The 20,805-nt window shown below is 46.8% G+C and overlaps 1 protein-coding gene across 2 annotated transcripts in view; it reads right to left on the bottom strand.

Moving 5' to 3' along the window:
* SYT16 (synaptotagmin 16) overlaps positions 1 to 20,805 on the bottom strand; it is a 109,376-nt gene that overhangs the window by 75,737 nt on the left and 12,834 nt on the right. The window contains exon 1 of one of the 2 annotated variants that reach the window (XM_081862022.1): positions 1,461 to 1,865. The exons of the other annotated variant lie outside the window; for it this stretch is intronic. The gene's annotated coding sequence lies outside the window, so the exon portion shown is untranslated. Of the gene's footprint in view, positions 1 to 1,460; positions 1,866 to 20,805 lie in introns of those variants that run through there. 2 annotated transcript variants of the gene reach the window in all.

Here is a 20,805-nt window from a genome sequence, read left to right as displayed (position 1 = left end):
CTGCTTCTTGGGAGAAAAGCAATGACAAACCTAGACAGCATCTTAAAAAGCAGAGACATCACCTTGCCAGCAAAGGTCCGTATAGTTAAAGCTATGGTTTTCTCAGTAGTGATGTATGGAAGTGAGAGCTGGACCATAAAGAAGGCTGATCGCCGAAGAATTGATGCTTTTGAATTACGTTGCTGGAGGAAACTCTTGAGAGTCCCATGGACTGCAAGAAGATCAAACCTATCCATTCTTCAGGAAATCAGCCCTGAGTGCTCACTGGAAGGACAGATCCTGAAGCTGAGACTCCAATACTTTGGCCACCTTGTGAGAAGAGAAGACTGCCTGGAAAAGACCCTGATGTTGGGAAAGATGGAGGGCACAAGGAGAAGGGGACGACAGAGGACGAGATGGTTGGACACTGTTCTCGAAGCTACCAGCATGAGTTTGACCAAACTGCGGGAGGCAGTGGAAGACAGGAGGGCCTGGTGTGCTCTGGTCCATGGGGTCACGAAAAGTCGGACACGACTAAACGACTAAACAACAACAACAGCCTAGAAAAGAGAAGACTGAGAGGTGGTGTAACAGCCGTCTTCAAATATCTAAAGGGGGGTTATGTGAAAGAGGGAACAAGCTTGTATTCTGCTGCTCCAGAGGGTAGGACACAGACCAATGGCTTCAAGTTACAAGAAAGGAGATTCTGACTCAACTTCAGGAAGAAATTTCTGACAGAAAAAGCTGTTTGACAGTGGAACGGTATCCCTTGGGAGGTCGTGGACTCTCCTTCCTTGGAGGTTTTAAGCAGAGGTTGGACAGCCATCTGCCATGGATGCTGAAGTTGAGGTTCCTGCATTGCAAGGGGGTTGGACTAGATGACCCCTGGGGTATCTCCTAACTCTACACGAGAAGACTGGAGAGTGGAATGCAGGAGTGACAGACTGCGAGACACCATGGGGAACTGGCAGACCTAAATTTTGGGGGCCATGAAGCTTGAGCTGTTAAGGGGGCCCCTTCGCAACCAGCCATGAGGTCTGGGTAACCGCTGTTATCTTCTTCAGTGAGGTTGTTCCATGACATTGATTAAAATTGCTCTACTGGCTTATCTAACATGTCAAAGTCACCGGTGTGAATAAAAAATTCCTATGCCTTATAGTTTTTTAGTCATGTGACTCAAATTGGGTTTACTAAACCAGTTATTTCTAAGCAATGTAGACTAAAGTAGCTTCATTAGTTGCATAGTAAATCTAACCCTGTCATGGGGACCCTGTTCTCCTCACATAAACAGCAGCAGCAGATTTCTCAACAAACCTTGGTATAATATTCTAACATGGAAAACTACAGAAACACATTCAAAACACAAGATTTGTTGGCAATGGAACTCAGAGAGAGAAAGAGAGAGAGGCAGAATGTATGGAAAAGTTCCCTTCTGTTCATGCCATTATTATGAAAGAAACGTTTAGAGCAAAACGACTTACATAGCTTGTGCTTCTGCTGAGTAGTAATTCAGAGGTCACCCATTACTTGCACCCACAAAGTAATCCCAGGTGTTTCTTTTGTATCATTTGCAGGTGGTGGATTCTGAGAATGCTGCAACTCTCAAAGAGATTCCAAGTTTCTCCTTTGCAGGACAGAATACTCAACGTGGATTTTTATTTCTTATTATTGGAGCTGTTGGTGATTTAAGTCGGCTGGACGCAAGAAGGAAAGGTTCTATGCCCCCGTGGTTTAGAAGGTAGGGAGTGGCGACTTCTCTCTAATGGGCTGTATTGTCCCAGGGAAAGGAGGAAGTTTACGGGTCTGTAAACATGTGAGTATCACCCAAGGAATGTTAGCCAAAGAGATTGCTGAGAAACCGGCTTAACTTGTTTCCGCTGCAACACAATTAGGCTGCTTACACCTGAGTCCATCATTGGTACCTTACAAAAGGATACTGGTTTGGGGCACCCAGTTGTTGGTGTGATACAGCTCCCAAGTTAAAACAGTACAACGCATCATCAGAGATCTACAACCTCTCCTGGACAATGACAGTTCTCTTTCTCAAGCTCTGGGAGGAAGACCTTTCATTACCTACAGACAGCCACCCAGTCTTAAACAACTCCTAACCCACAATAATACTACAACCAGACCTAACACGGACACTGGCACCAGAGCCTGCAATAAACCCAGATGCCAACTTTGCTGCCACATACACCCGGACAACACCATTACTGGCCCCAACAACATCACACATACCATCTCGGGACTATTTAATTGCTCATCGTCTAACATTGTGTATGCCATAAAATGCCAACAGTGTCCTTCAGCTCTCTATATTGGACAAACAGGCCAGACCTTACGCCAAAGAATAAACGGACATAAATCCGACATCAGGAACCACAAGACAGAAAAACCAGTAGGAGAACACTTCAATCTCCCAGGACATTCTATACAAGATCTCAAAGTAGCTGTTCTATTACAAAGGAATTTCAGAAATAGACTGGAAAGAGAAGCTGCTGAATTGCAACTTATCACCAAACTTAAAACTATGGAGAGACCTGGTTTGAACAAAGACATTGGATTCTTATCCCATTATACATGACAAAGCCATTTTTCACCTTCTCACCCCTTGCTTTTTCCTGTTAGACCTATTGCAGTCGTTAAGAGTCGTCAACAGGCTCATCGCAGCTATCTGCCAATCACCCACTCCCACCACCCTTCTGAGTAATACCCCTCCCCACCTTCTCACTATATAGAAAGGTCCGGTGACTTCTGTTTCAGTGTATCTGAAGAAGTGTGCATGCACACGAAAGCTCATACCTAGAACTAACTCAGTTGGTCTTTAAGGTGCTACTGGAAGGAATTTTTTTATTTTGTTTTAAGAAAAGCAGTACACAAACAGTTCAGTCGTAAGGTGGTCTTCCATGACACAAGGAGCTGTTGGGAGATGGGCAAAGCTTGACTGGTCTGGAACCATCAAATCCCTTGTCTAAATCCATTTAAAACAGATCCCCCCTCCATTCCCTGCTCAAAGAACTCATCACAAATACTGAGTCGTGAGAGAGAGAGGTGGGGAAGCTGTGGCCCTACAGATGCAGTTGGATGACAACTCCCATCACCCCATGCCACTGGCCACGTTGGCTGGGAGGCCAAAGACATAGCCCCTCCATCACAACCATTGGCAGAAGGCATAACACATCTCCTGTGGAACGCTGGCAGGCAGATTGGAGCATAGGTGCATAATTCACTGGGCCTTATCTGCTCAGTACTTCCCTGAGTGCCTCTATGCGCCCGAGGCATCCTGCAAGTTGCGTTTTCAGTGGCGTTACTGTACACCATGGACAAAACGTTCCAAAGTAAATCAAAAAGTGCCTGGCTCTCTGAGGGCAGAGCTATGCGGCTCTCAGCCTCACAACGTGAGAGTTATTCATTGCTGTGTGCAGTTAGATTTTTAAGAGTTAGATTTTTAACTGGCCGGATTTCTTCTGCTCCCACAAGCCCCTTCAAAAGCACACACACAGAAGGCCCCTGGCACATTTGCTTTTATGGAACCTCTGAGAGTTTTCTTACATTTCAGGCCACAGTATTCACCTCTTGTTTAGTTGATTAGTCACGTCCGACTCTTCGTGACCCCATGGACCAGAGCACGCCAGGCACTCCTGTCTTCCACTGCCTCCCACAGTTTGGTCAAACTCATGCTGGTAGCTTCGAGAACACTGTCCAACCATCTCGTCCTCTGTCATCCCCTTCTCCTTGTGCCCTCCATCTTTCCCAACATCAGGGTATTTTCCAGGGAGTCTTCTCTTCTCATGAGGTGGCCAAAGTATTGGGGCCTCAGCTTCAGGATCTGTCCTTCCAGTGAGCACCTGTTGCTGGACCACAAACCAGATGAAAAAGAAAAACTGCCCCTCAGCTGCCCCGCCTCGGCCTATCCTGTTGTTTTGCCAGAACAAAGATGGCGAACCTACACAACACACTTGCTCCCACAGGAGGCAGCAATGGCCGCCAACCTAGATGGCTTCAAAAACGGGGTGTCAGGGAACTGCCATCGGAGCCTAGGGTGGTGGCAAGGCTCCCAGACGCTGGAGAGGGAACCTGCAGGGAGAGAGGGAGAGCTTCCGCTGAGGAAGGAGAGCAGGAGGGGGCGTCGGAGGGAAGGCTCAGGGACGCTTCCAGCGAGACCAGTGGAGAGAGCTCAGGACCTCCCCTTGGGACGCCCACTCTGCGCAGAAAGCTTTCGCGCAGGGAATCTAGGCGGAGACTCACTGTCAAGGAGCTTTTATGTTGGAAGAAATTCAGGAAACGCCCACTGACAGATTCTGCCAGTGATTAAGACAGCCACGAAGTAAAGGCTGTCCGGTTAGGAAAAGTTTTTAGCCAACTACTCAGCTTGGAGCGGTTCTGCGCTTACGCACAAGCAACCCCTTATCCCATTACACGGGGTTTGGCCAATTCATGGAGCAGAGAGCTATCAATGGCTACTAGACCTGATGGCTATGTTCTCCTTCCACAGCAATGCTTTTGAATCCCAGTTTCTGGAAAGCACAGGAGGTGAGAGTGTTGCTCTTGTGCTCAGATCCTCTCACAGGTTTCCCGCAGGTATCTGGCTGGCTCAGGTGAGAAGAGGATGGTGGAGAAGGTGGCCACTGGCCTGATTCAGGTTCTTCTCGTGTTCATGATGTAGTACAACAACATATGGAGGCCACAGCTTTCCTGCACACTCTGGTTTTTGTTTTTATTCAAACATTTTTGCTCTGCAAAGTGTGAATATGCTCTCATTAAGGCCTCGTATCTGGGTGATTCAGAAACTGCAACTAATCCAGTCTGGGAGTCATTTTGGACTCACAGCTGTCCATGGAGGCGCAGGTCAATTCTGTGTCCAGGGCAGCTCTCTACCAGCTCCATCTGGTACACAAGCTGAGACACTACCTGCCCACGGACTGTCTCGCCAGAGTGGCGCATGCTCTAGTTATCTCTAGCTTGGACTATTGCAATGCGCTCTATGTGGGGCTACCTTTGAAGGTGACCCGGAAACTACAACTAATCCAGAATGTGGCAGCTAGACTAGTGACTGGGGGCGGCCACCAAGACCACATAACACCAGTCTTGAAAGACCTACATTGGCTCCCTGTACGTTTCTGAGCACAATACAAAGTGTTGGTGCTGACCTCTAAAGCCCTAAACGGCCTCAAAGGCCCAGTATACCCAAAGGAGCGTCTCCACCCCCACCATTCTGCCCGGACACTGAGGTCCAGCGCCAAGGGCCTTCTGGCAGTTCCCTCACTGCGAGAAGCCAAGTTACAGGGAACCAGGCAGAGGGCCTTCTCGGTAGTGGCGCCTTCCCTGTGGAACGCCCTCCCACCAGATATCAAAGAGAACAACAACTACCAGACTTTTAGAAGACATCTGAAGGCAGCCCTGTTTAGGGAAGCTTTTAATGTTTGATGCATTACTGTATTTTAATATTTTGTTGAAAGCCGCCCAGAGTTGTTGTTGTTGTTGTTGTTGAAAATGTGGCAGCTAGACTGGTGGCTGGGATTGGCTGCCATGGCCATATAACACCGGCCCTAAAGAATCTTCACTGGCTCTCAGTATGTTGCCAACACAATTCAAAGTGTTTGTGCTGACCTTTGAAGCCCTAAACAGCCTTGGACTCGGACAGGGCTATGACAAATTGTTTGACTCTATACAGTGGTACCTCGGGTTACAAACACTTTGGGTGACAAACACTTCAGGTTACAGACTCCGCTAACCCGGAAGTAGTACCTCAAGTTAAGAACTTTGCCTCAGGATGAGAACAGCGGCGGTATGGTGGCAGCGGGAGGCCCCAGGTTAAGAACAGACCTCCGGAACGAATTAAGTTCTTAACCTGAGGTACCACTGTATATGACTTGCTTGCAGGTTGGTTGGGGTTTTTGAAACCTTGCATGTTCACCAAGAGATCTGGCTGGTTTTCAAATTTCTAAAAGCGAGGAGAAATAGTAACGCAACGGTTTACACGGCACACCTGCTTCTGCTGGAGGGAAGCCAGGCTGAGCCTTCAATACCTTTCAGAAGAAGGAACAGGAAATCAATCCACTAGATGTCCATTTAATCTTGCAGGGACACCTTGGCAACGGGCCTTTTTATAGGGCTCTTCAAGGAGGGCGTGTTTGCCCTTCCTGCACGAATCGCCGGCACATGCCATGAACCCGTGGAACTATAACCACTCTGTTGAAAGGGAAGCAAGAAAACAGCGTTGCCGGGGTAACCGCCCCCTCTGCGATTCTCCGGTGAAAAGATGTTTGGTTGGGCTTTATTTTATTTTTCAATGACAGAAACGGCGCAAAGGTTTCTGAGAGGATCGTTGCCACAGGGAGGGAGTTCTGAAGAGGAATTAGCAGCTTGACATTTCACAGGAGCAAAGAATAGAAACTGGTTTTTTATTGTATTTTTTTACTTTTTGTGGTTTAGTTAATGGTTGACAAGTCAGAGTTGAGTAAAGAAGCCACAAATGTACGAGGTTTCAACCAGCCCTGCTAGAAGCACCGTAGCAGAAGTGGAAATCAAAATGTATCAGCACAGCCCTGTGCAAGCGTTTTGCTGTTCCTAACCTGCTGGATGAAGACTTGGAAGTCTTGGAAGAGTCCTCAAGCCTGTTTATCTGGAAGTCACAGTGGAAGTTGACTGTTTCTCCCTATTTTTCTCCCTGTTATGAGAATTATAAGATCTAAGATATAAAATAAATGTTCATAAATGTACAAGGCAAACACATAAATATATAAACCACATGCCTGAGACTGTACAGTGGTACCTCGGGTTAAGTACTTAATTCGTTCCGGAGGTCCGTTCTTAACCTGAAACTGTTCTTAACCTGAAGCACCACTTTAGCTAATGGGGCCTCCTGCTGCTGCCATGCTGCCGGAGCAAGATTTCTGTTCTCATCCTGAAGCAAAGTTCTTAACCTGAGGCACTATTTCTGGGTTAGCGGAGTGTGTAACCTGAAGTGTATGTAACCTGAAGCGTATGTAACCCGAGGTACCACTGTACAGGAAAACAGTCCTAAAGCCATTTTGACTCTTTCAGTGACCTCAAATATTCCACTGCAGTTTGGATGGAAATGGGAAAATAATAATAGTAATAATTATAATAATAATTTATTATTATTTATACCCCGCCCATCTGGCTGGGCTTCCCCAGCCACTCTGGGCGGCTTCCAACCGAATATTAAAATACAGTAATGCATCAAACATTAAAAGCTTCCCTAAAAGCCTCCCCATTGTCTCTGTGCTCACAAATCCTGCCTTAAGGGCACATTTGTGTAGGAATAGCGTGAGCCTATGACCAGCGGGTGGCGCTGTGGGTAAAACCTCAGCGCCTAGGGCTTGCTAATCGCATGGTCGGCGGTTCGAATCCCCGCAGCGGGGTGAGCTCCCGTCTTTCGGTCCCAGCTCCTGCCCACCTAGCAGTTCGAAAGCACCCTTAAGTGCAAGTAGATAAATAGGTACCGCTTTATAGCGGGAAGGTAAACAGCGTTTCCGTGTGCTGCGCTGGTGCCGGCTCGCCAGAGCAGCTTTGTCACGCTGGCCACGTGACCCGGAAGTGTCTCCGGACAGCGCTGGCCCTCGGCCTCTTAAGTGAGATGGGCGCACAACCCTAAAGTCGGACACGACTGGCCCGTACGGGCAGGGGTACCTTTACCTTTATGACCTGGACTCAGGAATTAAGTATTTACCATCACAAAAGAATGGCCAGGCTGTCCAGATAAACCCATGAACAGGTTTCCTGCCAGACAGGATTCTGCTGTAGACCGCCCTTTCTGTGATGTATGTATGATGTATTGAGGGGTGGTCTTGAGCTACAGGGTGGCAGTTTCAAAAGTCTATATAAGGACTTGTAGATACTTGTTTGCATTACTTATGTTTACATTTGATTGGTTGGTAACTGAATTCTAGAGAGTTCTCATGTGATTGGCTAATGTCAGAAGGTATCTCGTGAAGGAGAGACTCCATTTTATGCGCAGCAAGATGACTGCGTGTTAGAATCCACGGTGAACACTGCTAAGTTGAATCGAGTGTGGGAGCACTTCTTCTCTGCTTGGAAGAAAGAGAGCTAAGCTGCAGAAGAAGGTGAAAGCGGGAATCTCCCATAGGAGCTGCAAGGCATAACCTTAACCCTAATACAGAAGGCTGAAAGTGCTGAGCTCTGGAAAGGGAGGAAAATACAGTTGTTTGGAAGTTAGAAGAAGAGACTAAGCCCAGGCTTGGAGAAGCATGCGACTGTAAATATTATGTTTCAATACATCTGTAAGTTTCTGCAAGTAAAGTTTTGAATGTTAAAAGTCTGGATATTAACTTAATTTCCAAAGAAGGGTCTCTGCGTTTTTTCCCTTGTTACCCTTATGCTGAAAACACTGCACTGTATCAATGGAAAAGATTAGTAGAAAGTGGATTTTGTGAGCATTTGTGGCCACTAAGCCTGGAAGGGTAAACACTCCCCCCATCTATTATGCAATCGCCTGAAGACCTCAGAGCCCATGCTACATTTGATCATGTTTCATACAAATATTAATCTCACATAGATACCTATCTGGACGGCTTAGATTGGCTTGCATTTTAAATTTACAATGGATGTACTAATGGTTATCGTATCCTTAAGGTGAGCTGGTGGCGTTTGGGGACTTTCTTTTGTTTTTCCCTCCTTCGCATTTTCTCCTCTTTCTGTTTTTTTTTTTCCCCTTCTTTGTTAAGTTTGCCAGGAATCTTTTTTTAAGGGATCGTCACCAGCGCTGAGGTGAAATGGCACGACTTTCATAAACGTTTTATATTGCTCGACAAAATGCACACACACACACACACACACATACACCTTTTAAGAGAGCTAGGAATAGCGGGGTAGGGATATTCACAACAAGTCTCCCGTTATTTCACTGAGAGCATGTACTCTGGCCTCAGCCCTGGAATGGTTTGTGACATCGCTGTGCAGCCAAGCTGAGGAGCAGGTGAGGGAGCATAGCTGTCAACCGTCCCTTATTTGGCAGGAAACTCCCTTATCCCAGCGCTGTGTCCCGCTGCTGTCCCTTATTGATGATGTCCCTTACATTTTCCGGGTTTCAAAGGAAGCAGCTCCTCTCCCTCCCTCCCTGCCGGCCAGTGAGGAGGGAGGCTCCAACTGTGTTGCTTGGCTGCGTTGCTCACCCAATAAGGAGTCTAAGAATGACTGGGGGGTGGAGCTTGCATGCCTTGTGCCGATCAAATCAGCCACGTTGCCTGGGGACTCGTCTTTGCTCAGCGCTTCCCAGCGGACAGGTGACGGTGGTTTTCCTTGCTGCATCCCCTTTGCCGTGTAGCTGCGCTGTGGGAACCACTGCTTGAGGCTTCGTTTGGCTGCTGGCTGGGCTTTCTGCCTTTGGCTCAGAGGGGCTCAGAAGTTGAACATACCTGCGCTCAGAAAATCCCTTATTTTGGCTGCTGATCCCTTATTTTTGAGGCTGCTGGTCCCTTGTTTTCAAATCTGTCAGTTGACAGCTATGCCTCTGAGGCCTAGGACCCTCGTACCTACGGGACCGCCTCTCCTGGTATGCCCCACAGAGGAACTTACGGTCTTCAAATAAAAACATCTTGAAGGTCCCAGGCCACAGAGAGGTTAGGCTGGCCTCAACCAGAGCCAGGGCTTTTTCGGCTGCGGCTCCAACCTGGTGGAACGCTCTGTCACAAGAGACAAGGGCCCTGCAGGACTTGACATCTTTCCGCAGGACCTGCAAGACAGAGCTGTTCCACCAGGCCTTTGGTCAGGGCGCAGCCTGACTCCCTCCTTTGGCAATCTTTACAAAACTTTAGTTTATGGTTGCCATCAATTTTGATTTTAATTAATTTTTATAATGTTTTTATAATGTTGCACTGTTTTAGTGTTGTTAGCCGCCCTGAGCCCGGCTTCGGCTGGGGAGGGTGGGATATAAATAAAATTTATTATTATTTATTATTTATATTAATTTGGTATTTTCGGGCCTGGAGAAGAGAAAGCTGAGAGGTATCTGAAGCTGTCGCACAGAAGATGCAACAAGATGCAGCTTTGGAGGGTAGGACCTGAACCAGTGGATTCAAATCGCAAGAAAGGAGATCCCAGCTAAATGTCAGAAAGAACTTTCTGGTGGTAAGAACCATTTGACAGTGGAACAGATTGTGAGCTCTCCTTCAGTGGAGGATGATGCAACAGCAGCAAAAAAAAAATAGGTTAATGCTATTCTAGGCTGCACCAACAGAAGTCTAGTGTCCAGAACAAGGGAAGTCATAGTCCCACCCTATTCCGCCTTGGTCAGACCACACCTGGAATTCTGGATCCAGTTCTGGGCGCCACAATTTAAGAAGGATGTTGGCAAGTTGGAACGTGTGCCGAGGAGGGCGACCAAGATGATCAAGGGTCTGGAAACCAAGCCTGATGAGGAATGGTTGAAGGAGCTGGGCACGTTTAGCCTGGGAAAGAGGAGACTGGGAAGAGATATGATAGCCATCTTCAAATATCTCAAGGGCAGCTCTATGGAGGATGGAGCAAATGTTGTTTCTCCTGCTCTGGAGGGTAGGACTCGAACCCATGGCTTCAAGTTACAAGAAATGAGATTCCAACTAAACATCAGGAAGAACTTTCTGACCCTAAGGGATGTTCAGTAGTGGAGCTGTCTCCCTCAGAAGGTGGTGGACTCTCCTTCCTTGGAAGTTTTTAAGCAGAGGTTCGATGGCCCATCTGTCTTGGGTGCTTTAGTTGAGCTTCCTGCATTGGACTAGATGAACCCTACAATTCTATGTGTCAGGGAACTGACATCGGAGCGAGAGGTGGAGGCAAGGCTCCAAAGCGATGCAGGAGAGGGGACCAGCAGGGGGGAAGGAATTCAGCATAACACCAGTAGAGAAGGGAGGGAGATGGAGGATTCGGAGAGAGGTCTCCAAGACTCTTCACCCGAGACCAGTGGAGAGAGCACGGGCACGCCTCTGCCCACTCCTTCCTTGCAGAGAAGAGTCCCGCGCAGGGAGAGTAGGCGGAGACTTGGCGTCAAACAGCTTTTATGCTGGAAGAGGTTCAAGAAACGCCCACTGATGGATTCTGCAAGCGACTGAACGGCCACGGAGTGAGGGCTGTCAGCCAAGGCATGGTTAGCCAGGCAATCTAGCCGAAAATAACGGCAACTTACGCACAAGTAACCCCTTATAACCATTACACTATGATTCTATGAAAATGCAATGACATCAACTCATTCATGGTGTGTTTACGATTAGCTGGGGACCTACGCCCACCCTACCCCCAGATGTGTCTAGGCTCCAGCTCCCATCTGTCCCACCAGCTGTGGCCAAGGTTCAGGGATGGTGGAAGCTGTACTGTGGGGTCTGAAGCAAAACGTGTTAAGGCAAAGAGGCATTTGCCTATATGAACCCTCTGTTGCTGAATGAGACTTCATCAGGCTATTCCCACATACTTTGGGGGATATAGGAACGTGCAGTCCAATGGGTAGTCCAAAAGCCATTTTAAAGAGTTGTTTTTCTTAGAAGATGCTTCTGCTGGTTTAATAAATGCCCTGATGGGGCAAAATAGACAGCATGAGCAGGTATCATCATAGAACCGTAGAACTGGAAGGGACTCCAAAGGTCATCCAGTCCAGCCCCTGCAATGCGGGTAGCAAGCGAGCAGTCGCCTAAATAAAAACGATAAAAGGAAAATGAGATTCCAAGGCAGAGAAGAGCTTCAGACCTCCCCCTGCTCTCATCCACAACTCAGATCAGCTGATACTTTCATAAGCGATCAATGGCAATTGCGGGTGAGTCACACCAAGCCTATTAAGCCCTAAATCGCGCATTCATTTTTAATGCTCAAGTATGTGCTTTAATGAGTGCGGGAGAATCTTCCCCCTGCTTCCAGCTAATCACCACCATTCACATAAGGGCTGTCTCTCCTTGCTTTAAATGCCACCACGTGGGGGGTGCTGTGGGTTAAACCACAGAGACTAGGACTTGCCGATCAGAAGGTCGGCGGTTCAAATCCCCGCCATGGGGTGAGCTCCCGTTGCTTGGCCCCTGCTCCTGCCAACTTAGCAGTTCGAAAGCACGTCAGAGTGCAAGTAGATAAATAGGTACCGCTCTGGCGGGAAGGTAAACGGCATTTCCGTGCGCTGCTATGGTTCGCCAGAGGCAGCTTAGTCATGCTGGCCACATGACCCGGAAGCTGTACGCCGGCTCCCTCGGCCAATAAAGAAGAAGAAGAAGAAGAGTTTGGATTTGATATCCCGCCTTTCACTCCCTTTAAGGAGTCTCAAAGCGGCTAACATTCTCCTTTCCCTTCCTCCCCCACAACAAACACTCTGTGAGGTGAGTGGGGCTGAGAGACTTCACAGAAGTGTGACTGGCCCAAGGTCACCCAGCAGCTGCATGTGGAGGAGCGGAGACGCGAACCCGGTTCCCCAGATTAGGAGACTACCGCTCTTAACCACTACACCACACTGGCTCCAGTGTGCAAGAAGAGCTCCACAACCCCAGAGTCGGTCACAACTGAATCTAATGGTCAGGGTCCCTTTACCTTTATTCCTCCAGCTACTTTAAATTGTGGCGCCCAGAACTGGACACAGAATTCCAGAAGGGGTCTGACCAAGGCAGAATAGAGCAATAGACTATGACTTCCTTTGATCTGGTCACTAGACTAGGCTGATGCAGCCTAGAATGGCATTAGCCTTTTTTGCTGCTGCATCACATAGAATCATAGAGTTGGAAGAGACCACAAGGGCCATCGAATATCACACTGATATCTAGGAAACACGATGACTATATATATACGTAATAGACAATCTTTATAGAATTCCTTCAAACCATAACAAGTACAAAATGAAATCTGTAGACTCCGAAAATCTTTAAATGAAGCGAGGTAGAATTCTACGAAACAGTAGTCAATATCTGAAATCACTGTTCAGTGTTGGACATCATATTTCACAGTTTCACAGCTTGTCTTTCATCACACAAGGTTTGGTACCTCGCTTCATTTAAAGATTTTCAGAGACTTCGAGACTACAGATTTCATTTTGTACTTGTTATGGTTTGAAGGAATTCTATAAAGATTGTCTATTACGTATGAATATGGTCAACGTGTTGCCTAGATATTGCTGACGTTCTCTTTGCAACACAGGGGTTTGTTTGGTTACCTACGCATCACACTGACAGCCTTGCAGTGATGTGCTGGGACTGGGTGGAAGAGCATCTATCTACCTTGCACGCAGAAGGTCCCGGGTTCCATCACCAGCTGCACACCCCCTACCTGAGACCCCCTGCCCCTCCATGTAGACCAGGGGTAGCCAACCTTTTTATACCTACCGCCCACTAATGCATCTTTCTTGATGGTAAAATTTCCTTACCGCCCACCAGTGCTCAATGGAAGGAGGATTCAGCTTGTGGAGTAGAACCCCCTACCCACCTAGAATCCTGAAACACCCACTAGTGGGAGGTAGGGACCAGATTGACAACCCCTGAGTTAGATAATGCTGAGCTAGATAACTCCATTCAGCAGAAGGCGGCTTCCTATGAAACAGGTGAGATGAAGGGCAAGCTTTTGTCAGTTCACCATAGAATTGCAGAGTTGGAAGGGATCATTTAGTCCAGGGGTCAGCAAACTTTTTCAGCAGGGGGCTGGTCCACTGTCCCTCAAACCTGGGGGGGGGGGCAGACTATATTGGGGGGGGGGCAATGAACAAATTCCTATGCTCCACAAATAACCCAAAGATGCATTTTAAATAAAAGGACACATTCTACTCACGTAAAACTCCCTGATTCCCGGACCGTCCGCGGGCCGGATTTAGAAGGCGATTGGGCCGGATCTGGCCCCCGGGCCTTAGCTGGCCTACCCATGACTTAGTCCTACCCTATGCAATGCAGAAATATGCAGCTGTCCCATACGGGGTTTGAACCTGCAACCTTGGTGTTATTAGTACCATGCTTTAACCAGCTGAGCTATCTGGGTTTCTCCCCAAACACTTCTGAAATGATCAAGGGCAGAGGAAATGCTTGTCACTTTCAAGGACTGCCAAACCACAGCGGTCTCCAAACTTTTTTGACTCCCACAAAACCACTTGAAAACTGCTGGTGGTCCTTGGCGGAGCCCTGGGTGATTTCTCTGCCTGCTGCAGCAACTGTGCTGGATGCTGAGCTGTTTTCAGCTGCATTTTTATTCCTTCTTTTTATTCCTAGGACCCTCGTACCTATGGGACCGCCTCTCCCGGTATGCCCCGCGGAGGACCCTAAGGTCCATAAATAGCAACACCCTAGAGGTCCCAGGCCCTAAGGAGGTCAGATTAGCCTCAACCAGAGCCAGGGCCTTTTTAACGCTGGCCCCGGCCTGGTGGAACGCTCTGTCTCATGAGACCAGGGCCCTGCGGGATCTGATTTCTGTGAGACAGAGTTGTTCCGCCTGGCCTTTGGCTTGGAATCAACTTGATCCCCTCCCCCTTTCCTTTTTCCTTCTGAGATGGAACTCCTATTTGGGGACTCCCCTGGCTTTTTCTGGCCCACATAGGACCAGTCTGGATAGCTGGCCTTGGTGAAGATTTGACGTTTTCATCCCCAAAAAGTTTTTGATTTGAGTTTCTACTGAAATGAGGCTGCATTTTAATGTCGTACTTTAATATTGTTTCTAAGTTGTATTTTAATCAATTGTTTTTATACCTGGTGTTAGCCGCCCTGAGCCCAGTCTGGGCTGGGGAGGGCGGGGTATAAATCAAATTTATTATTATTCTTTTATTTTATTTTTTTTATACGCATTGTGTTTTACTGTATTGCCATTTCAATTCACGGAATCGTAGAACTGTAGAGTTGACTTGAACCACCGGCCTTCTGATTGACAGCCACGCGCACTGAATGATTCTGCTACAGATTTCAAATTGCGATGCGATAAAATGCAAGAGAGGGTGCAAAAGGAGCTGTTACAGATGCAATTTTTAAAAAGACCCCCTCACTTCCTGTAGCTCTGGGGCAAAGAGCTCCCCACCCTTTCTCTTAAACCTTCAGCAAGCATTAGGCTGTTGAGTCCATTTAATGTTGTGCTTGGGGCTTTCTAGGGCTGCAGTCAGACGGTTTTCCTTTCCAACAACGCAAAGTGGTTATTTTGCCGCTTCCAATCAATGCAAAGATGCTTATGCTGGGAACCTAAAGCCTTTTGCTGCTGCAGAGGGAGACAATTGCTCTCAGCAAGGAGCTCGCCCGCAATTGCCTGCATCGTGGGATTATTCATTTATTCTTCAATATCCTTGCAATTTACGGGAAGGGCCAGGCGGCCTTGACCAGACAGGCTGCTACGGCGTAACCTCCAAATGCATCAAGGGGGGAGGTCTAGGATCCCTAGAGGGCCAGGAGTAAAGTGCCTCGATTCCTGCTGACTGCCTTCCAAATCTGTTCAGTACAAAACAGTACCGTGTAGAGTCTAATATCAAATCACCCACCGTTCTGGTTTCAGAAGGCTCGGAAAAGAAGGACTGCATCCCCCTCTAGTGGCACGATTGTGTAACTTGCCAGAGTTTTTAAATATCTAAATTCTGCCATTCAGGGATTATTCATTACTATTAAATAAATTAAAATAAATTTTATTTATACCCTGCCCTCCCCGGCTAGAGCTGGGCTCAGGGCAGCTAACAACAGTAAAAATTGCAGTAAAAACATAATAGGGAGGGGGGGAAAACCAATTTAAAATACAGGTTAAAATGCAATTTAAAATGCAGCCTCATTTTAAAAGTATCAAAACCATAAGGGGAGGGAAACATTATTATTATTATTATTATTATTATCATCATCATCATCTGCATTTTTGCACTTAGATAAATCTCAGAGCAACTTACTACATTAAAAACAGAACTAAGAAAGGTCCTATTTTCAGATGTAGCAGCAACAAGTAACAGAATCAAAAACATAATTTAAAGGAGCAAGCCCTACCCAGCCCACTTAAAGGATGAGCACCAAAGGCCACTGTTATAACTACCATAGAATCATAGAATTTGTAGAGTTGGAAGGGACCGCGAGGGTAATCTAATCCAACCCCCTGCTACTTAAACCCTGGGATTAAGGGTCTCATGCTCTACAGACCGAGCTATTCAAGCTGCTCTTCTCAATTAAAAACTGAAAGCCTGGGGGGGGGGAGTAAAGATGAGCCTAAAAACAAGAGATTCCAGGTGTGCTTCCTTGTTAAGAGTGTTTTAAAAACTGGGAGCCACCACTGATAAGGCCTCTTCTCGTGTCTGCACCCCACTTATAGATGGTATGCAATTTAGGGCCTCGGGTGGTGAATTGGGTTGGTTTCTGTGGGGATTGGCAGTCCTTGGGGGTGCTGAGCCACAGAAAACATTGAGCTGAGCACTTTGAATTGAACACGGAAACTAGATGGAGAATTTTTGGCTTTCTAGACGCACGTGTGTAGTCAGGGGGCAGCTGCCCCCCCATCAAGCCAATAAATAAAAATACTTAACTAAAAGTAGAACTAATCAGAATATTTGAAACTGAAACGCTCGCTGAGGTCATTCGGACGATGTTGCAAAAAGCTTTCAGCAAATCCAAGGAAACTTGCTTTAGTTTAGATTTTTTTAATAAAAGAAAACAAGATGGAAAAAGGCGTGTTCTTTGTAATTTTGCAAAATATACTTGATAACCGCATGAAAGGCACTCCCTGGTGTTCATGTTTTATTGAGCTTCCTAGTTTTCAATTAAGGTCTGTATAGTTAAAGCTATGGTTTTCCCAGTAGTGATGTATGGAAGTGAGAGCTGGACCATAAAGAAGGCTGATCGCCGAAGAATTGATGCTTTTGAATTATGGTGCTGGAGGAGACTCTTGAGAGTCCCATGGACTGCAAGAAGATCAAACTGATCCATTCTGAAGGAAATCAGCCCTGAGTGCTCACTGGAAGGACAGATCCTGAAGCTGAGGCTCCAATACTTTGGCCACCTCATGAGAAGAGAAGACTCCCTGGAAAAGACCCTGATGCTGGGAAAGATGGAGGGCACAAGGAGAAGGGGATGACAGAGGACAAGATGGTGGGACAGTGTTCTCGAAGCTACCAGCATGAGTTTGACCAAACTGCGGGAGGCAGTGGAAGACAGGAGTGCCTGGCGTGCTCTGGTCCATGGGGTCACAAAGAGTCAGACACGACTAAACAACTAAACAACAACAACAAAGTTTTCAAATGGCTGAGGATTTTGACGGATTCTTTTTCTGAGCACTAACTGTTGCAGAGAAACTTTGTTCCAAATCTGCTAGAAAGAGCTAGACAGAGGATGATAGGTGCTTGCCTGGCTCCCCAACACCACTACATAAATCCTGACTACTTCCATGCCCAGACACTGCTGGACTCTTCTCTGGGCGAAACATACTCAGCTCCCACAACCATTCCTTATACATTTCGGCTTTTCAAGGCCCTCCATCATCTGGGCTGCATCATCTGGGCCCACGTTCCAGGCTGCCAGTGTGGTGTAGTGGTTAAGAGCGGTAGTCTCATAATCTGGGGTACCAGGTTCGCATCTCCTCCCCTCCACATGCAGCTGCTGGGTGACCTTGGGCTACTCACACTTCTCTGAAGTCTCTCAGCCCCACTCACCTCACAGAGTGTTTGTTGTGGGGGAGGAAGGGAAAGGAGAATGTTAGCTGCTTTGAGACTCCTTAAAGGGAGTGAAAGGCGGGATATCAAATCCAAACTCTTCTTCTTCTTCTTCTGCCTGACCTCTAGGAAGCTGCAGGTGCCCCTGGAGATTAAGAACCCGCCTTCCATCAAATGCTCGCAATTGCAATCTTGCAACCCTCCCAACAGGAGAGCAAACAAACTGATACTTGCGAGGTTCTTTTTATTCCCAAAAACTGGCTTGCGCTAGAATTGAATGGATTAAGGATGCAGGACAAAAATAATTTCTACTCTACAGAGACAGATGGGTGCGGGGTTTCAAAATCTGTTCTCTTTGCACACAGAAGGGCGGTGTTGGGATCTGAAAAGCCACGTGCAGAGAGTGTTGAATACTCACAGATAGCTAGGGGTTGCAATTCGATTCCATTTGCATTTATTTTATTTTATTTGAAATAATTTTTATTTGATTTTACAAGTGTAGTATGATAACCATTCGAAATACATATCCATAGTTAGAGATTTCTCATAATCCTCCGACTTCCCGACTTCCCCTACACGGGTCCTATTGCCAGCCTCTTCTACTGCATATTATTTCATAATCCATATTTTAAATCTCTCCATGTTGTCCATAGTATCAGCTACATTACTAGTGTGATTGAAACGCTGCTACTGTTTTCATCTGCTTACAGCAGTCTCCTAGATAAATTATAATTTTTTCCCATTCTTTATTAAAAGTTTTTGTCATCTTGGTTCCTGAGCTTTCCGGTCAATTTTGCCATTTCGGCGCACTCCAACAGCTTGATTTGCCATTCCTCTCTGGTAGGGACTCCTATAGGGTTTTTTAATAGCGTTTTTTTAATATCTGTGTAGATCCTTGCGGCTGTTGTCACTGATTCCGTTTGCATCTGTCAAACGCGGACTTTTCGAAACGATGTGCAAACCGTACCACAACCATCCTCTGAAATCTTCATGGATGATGCTTACTTTCCCCCCTAAACTAAAATGTGTCCGCTGGTTTTCCTGCTAACATGTTTTGAAACCTGCTTTTGCAAACTGAGTTCAGTCTCTGGTTGCATCAGGTCATTCACAGCCCCATAGCTGTCAAGTGTCCCTTATTTGACGGGACAGTCCCTTATCCCAGCGCCATGTCCCGCTGCTGTCCCTTATTGATGATGTCCCTTAAATTTCACGGGTTTCAAAGGAAGCAGCTCCTCTCCCTCCCTACCTGCCGGCCAGGGAGGAGGGAGGCTCAAACTGTGTTGCTTGGCTGTGTTGCTCACCCAATAAGGAGTCTAAGAACGACTGGGGGGTGGCACTTGCATGCCTTGTGCTGATCAAATTGGCTGCGTTGCCTGGGGACTCGCTTTTGCTCAGCACTTCCTAGCGGAGAGGTGACGGTGGTTTTCCTTGGTGCATCCCCTTTGCCGGGTTGCTGCGCTGTGGGAACCACTGCTTGAGGCTTCGTTTGGCTGCTGGCTGGGCTTTCTGCCTTTGGCTCGGAGGGGCTCAGAAATTGAACATACCTGCGCTGGGAAAATCCCTTATTTTGGCTGCTGATCCCTTATTTTCAAGGCTGCTGGTCCCTTATTTTCAAATCTGTAAGTTGACAGCTATGCACAGCCCTCACCCACAACTAGGGCAAATTAAGGGCCTCACCTCTGCCACTGATCTGCACCCGGTTCCAGCTGATGGAACTCATAGCACTAGCGAAACATCATAGCTTGCTTTGCTTCTAAGTAAACATGGTTCGGATTGCACCGCTCATTTGCATACCACACTATGAAAAAAATAAAGGCTATAAATATCAAAAGCTGCCGGAGCGGACAAACGTGAAATAATTACAGCTACCAAAGTCACGAATTTGTAATTTTGCCAACTATTTCCTCAGTCAATTCGTTTCGAAGGCCAGTCCTCCAAATCGCTACAGCAGAAAACAATTCCAGAGAACAAGCTGTCCTCCCCTTGTTCAAAAATTTGATTACTATACAATGCAAAAACTGCAATTAGAGAGGAGCAGACTCCAACCGGAAAGACAAAAGGAAAACCCAAACCTTATTAAAACATTTGACTCCTTGCTGTTAAAAATGCTAACCCCCCCTGCTGAGGCAGCCCAATAATTAAGACACAATGTAGCTCAGGGGTTTTAATCCATTGTTAAGTATTCCAACAGGGGCTCACATACAAACCCAGGATGCAATCTGCAGTGCTTTTCAGCTTTTTATCATTATCAGCGAAGATGGAGGGAGAGACAGAGAAAGAAAGAGAGATTCCTTGTTAGAAAGCAGTGCATTTAACCCAGCTCTGGAAGGATATCCAGGGAATTCAATAGCATTGCAGTGCTGACCCAGGTGAACTTGGGGCACAATCACCGAGTGGTTCTGCTGCAGAAGCCACAAGTGCTACTGCTACAAGTGCATCTTTTAGAATGAAGCACACTGAAGACTTATCTGGTCCAGAGGGCCTATCCAGACACAGGATTTGGTTACATCTGTTCTTAAATTTGTAAAGCTGTTTCACGGTTTCAGATCGTTTTTGAAATTTTCAAATTGTGCTTTTGTTGCTATTTTCAGTTGTGTTACAGAAGTGTTTGCTTCCCTGGGTTCCTCTTTGGAAGGAAAGGTGGGATGTAAATATTAATTTAAAAAATTGTCCAGTAGCATCTTAGAGACCAACTAAGTTTGTTCTGGGTATAAGCTTTCGTGTGCATGCACACTTCTTGATACCCTTTTTGATATTTAATATTTTTATTTATTTATTTCAACTGCGTCAGACCAACACGGCTACCTACCTGAATCATTAATTAATAAATCACTCAATTAATGGGGTGTCAGGGGAGAGGCAGTGCCTTTGGTGGGGGACACATCATGCTCCTTCTGAGGTATTTTGTCCATCCTGCACTCAGCTCTCACCTGTGGCTCCTAGAAGCTGTCAGCGTGCGACATTTCCCTGGGAAACGGCTTTGACTGGTCGACTAAGTCAAGTGAGGGGTCTCAATCATAGCTGTCAGCTTTTCCCTTTTTTTAAGGGAAATTCCCTTATTCTGAATAGGATTCCTCACAAGAAAAGGGAAAAGTTGACAGCTATGGTCTCCTCAGTCAGCTGATGGGTCTCAAACCCTCAGTGAGTAGCGACTTTCCCTGCATGCAAAGACAAGCTTGAGAGCAGTACATGTGAAAAGGATCTAGGAGTCTTGGTTGACCACAAACTTGACATGAGCCAACAGTGTGACGCGGCAGCTAAAA

The sequence above is a fragment of the Podarcis erhardii genome (assembly GCF_964252035.2).
Source record: "Podarcis erhardii genome assembly, chromosome: 1".
NCBI classification, from domain to species: domain Eukaryota; kingdom Metazoa; phylum Chordata; class Lepidosauria; order Squamata; family Lacertidae; genus Podarcis; species Podarcis erhardii.
Note: the sequence above shows the minus strand (reverse complement) of the source record. Positions and strands in the feature narration are given on the sequence as shown.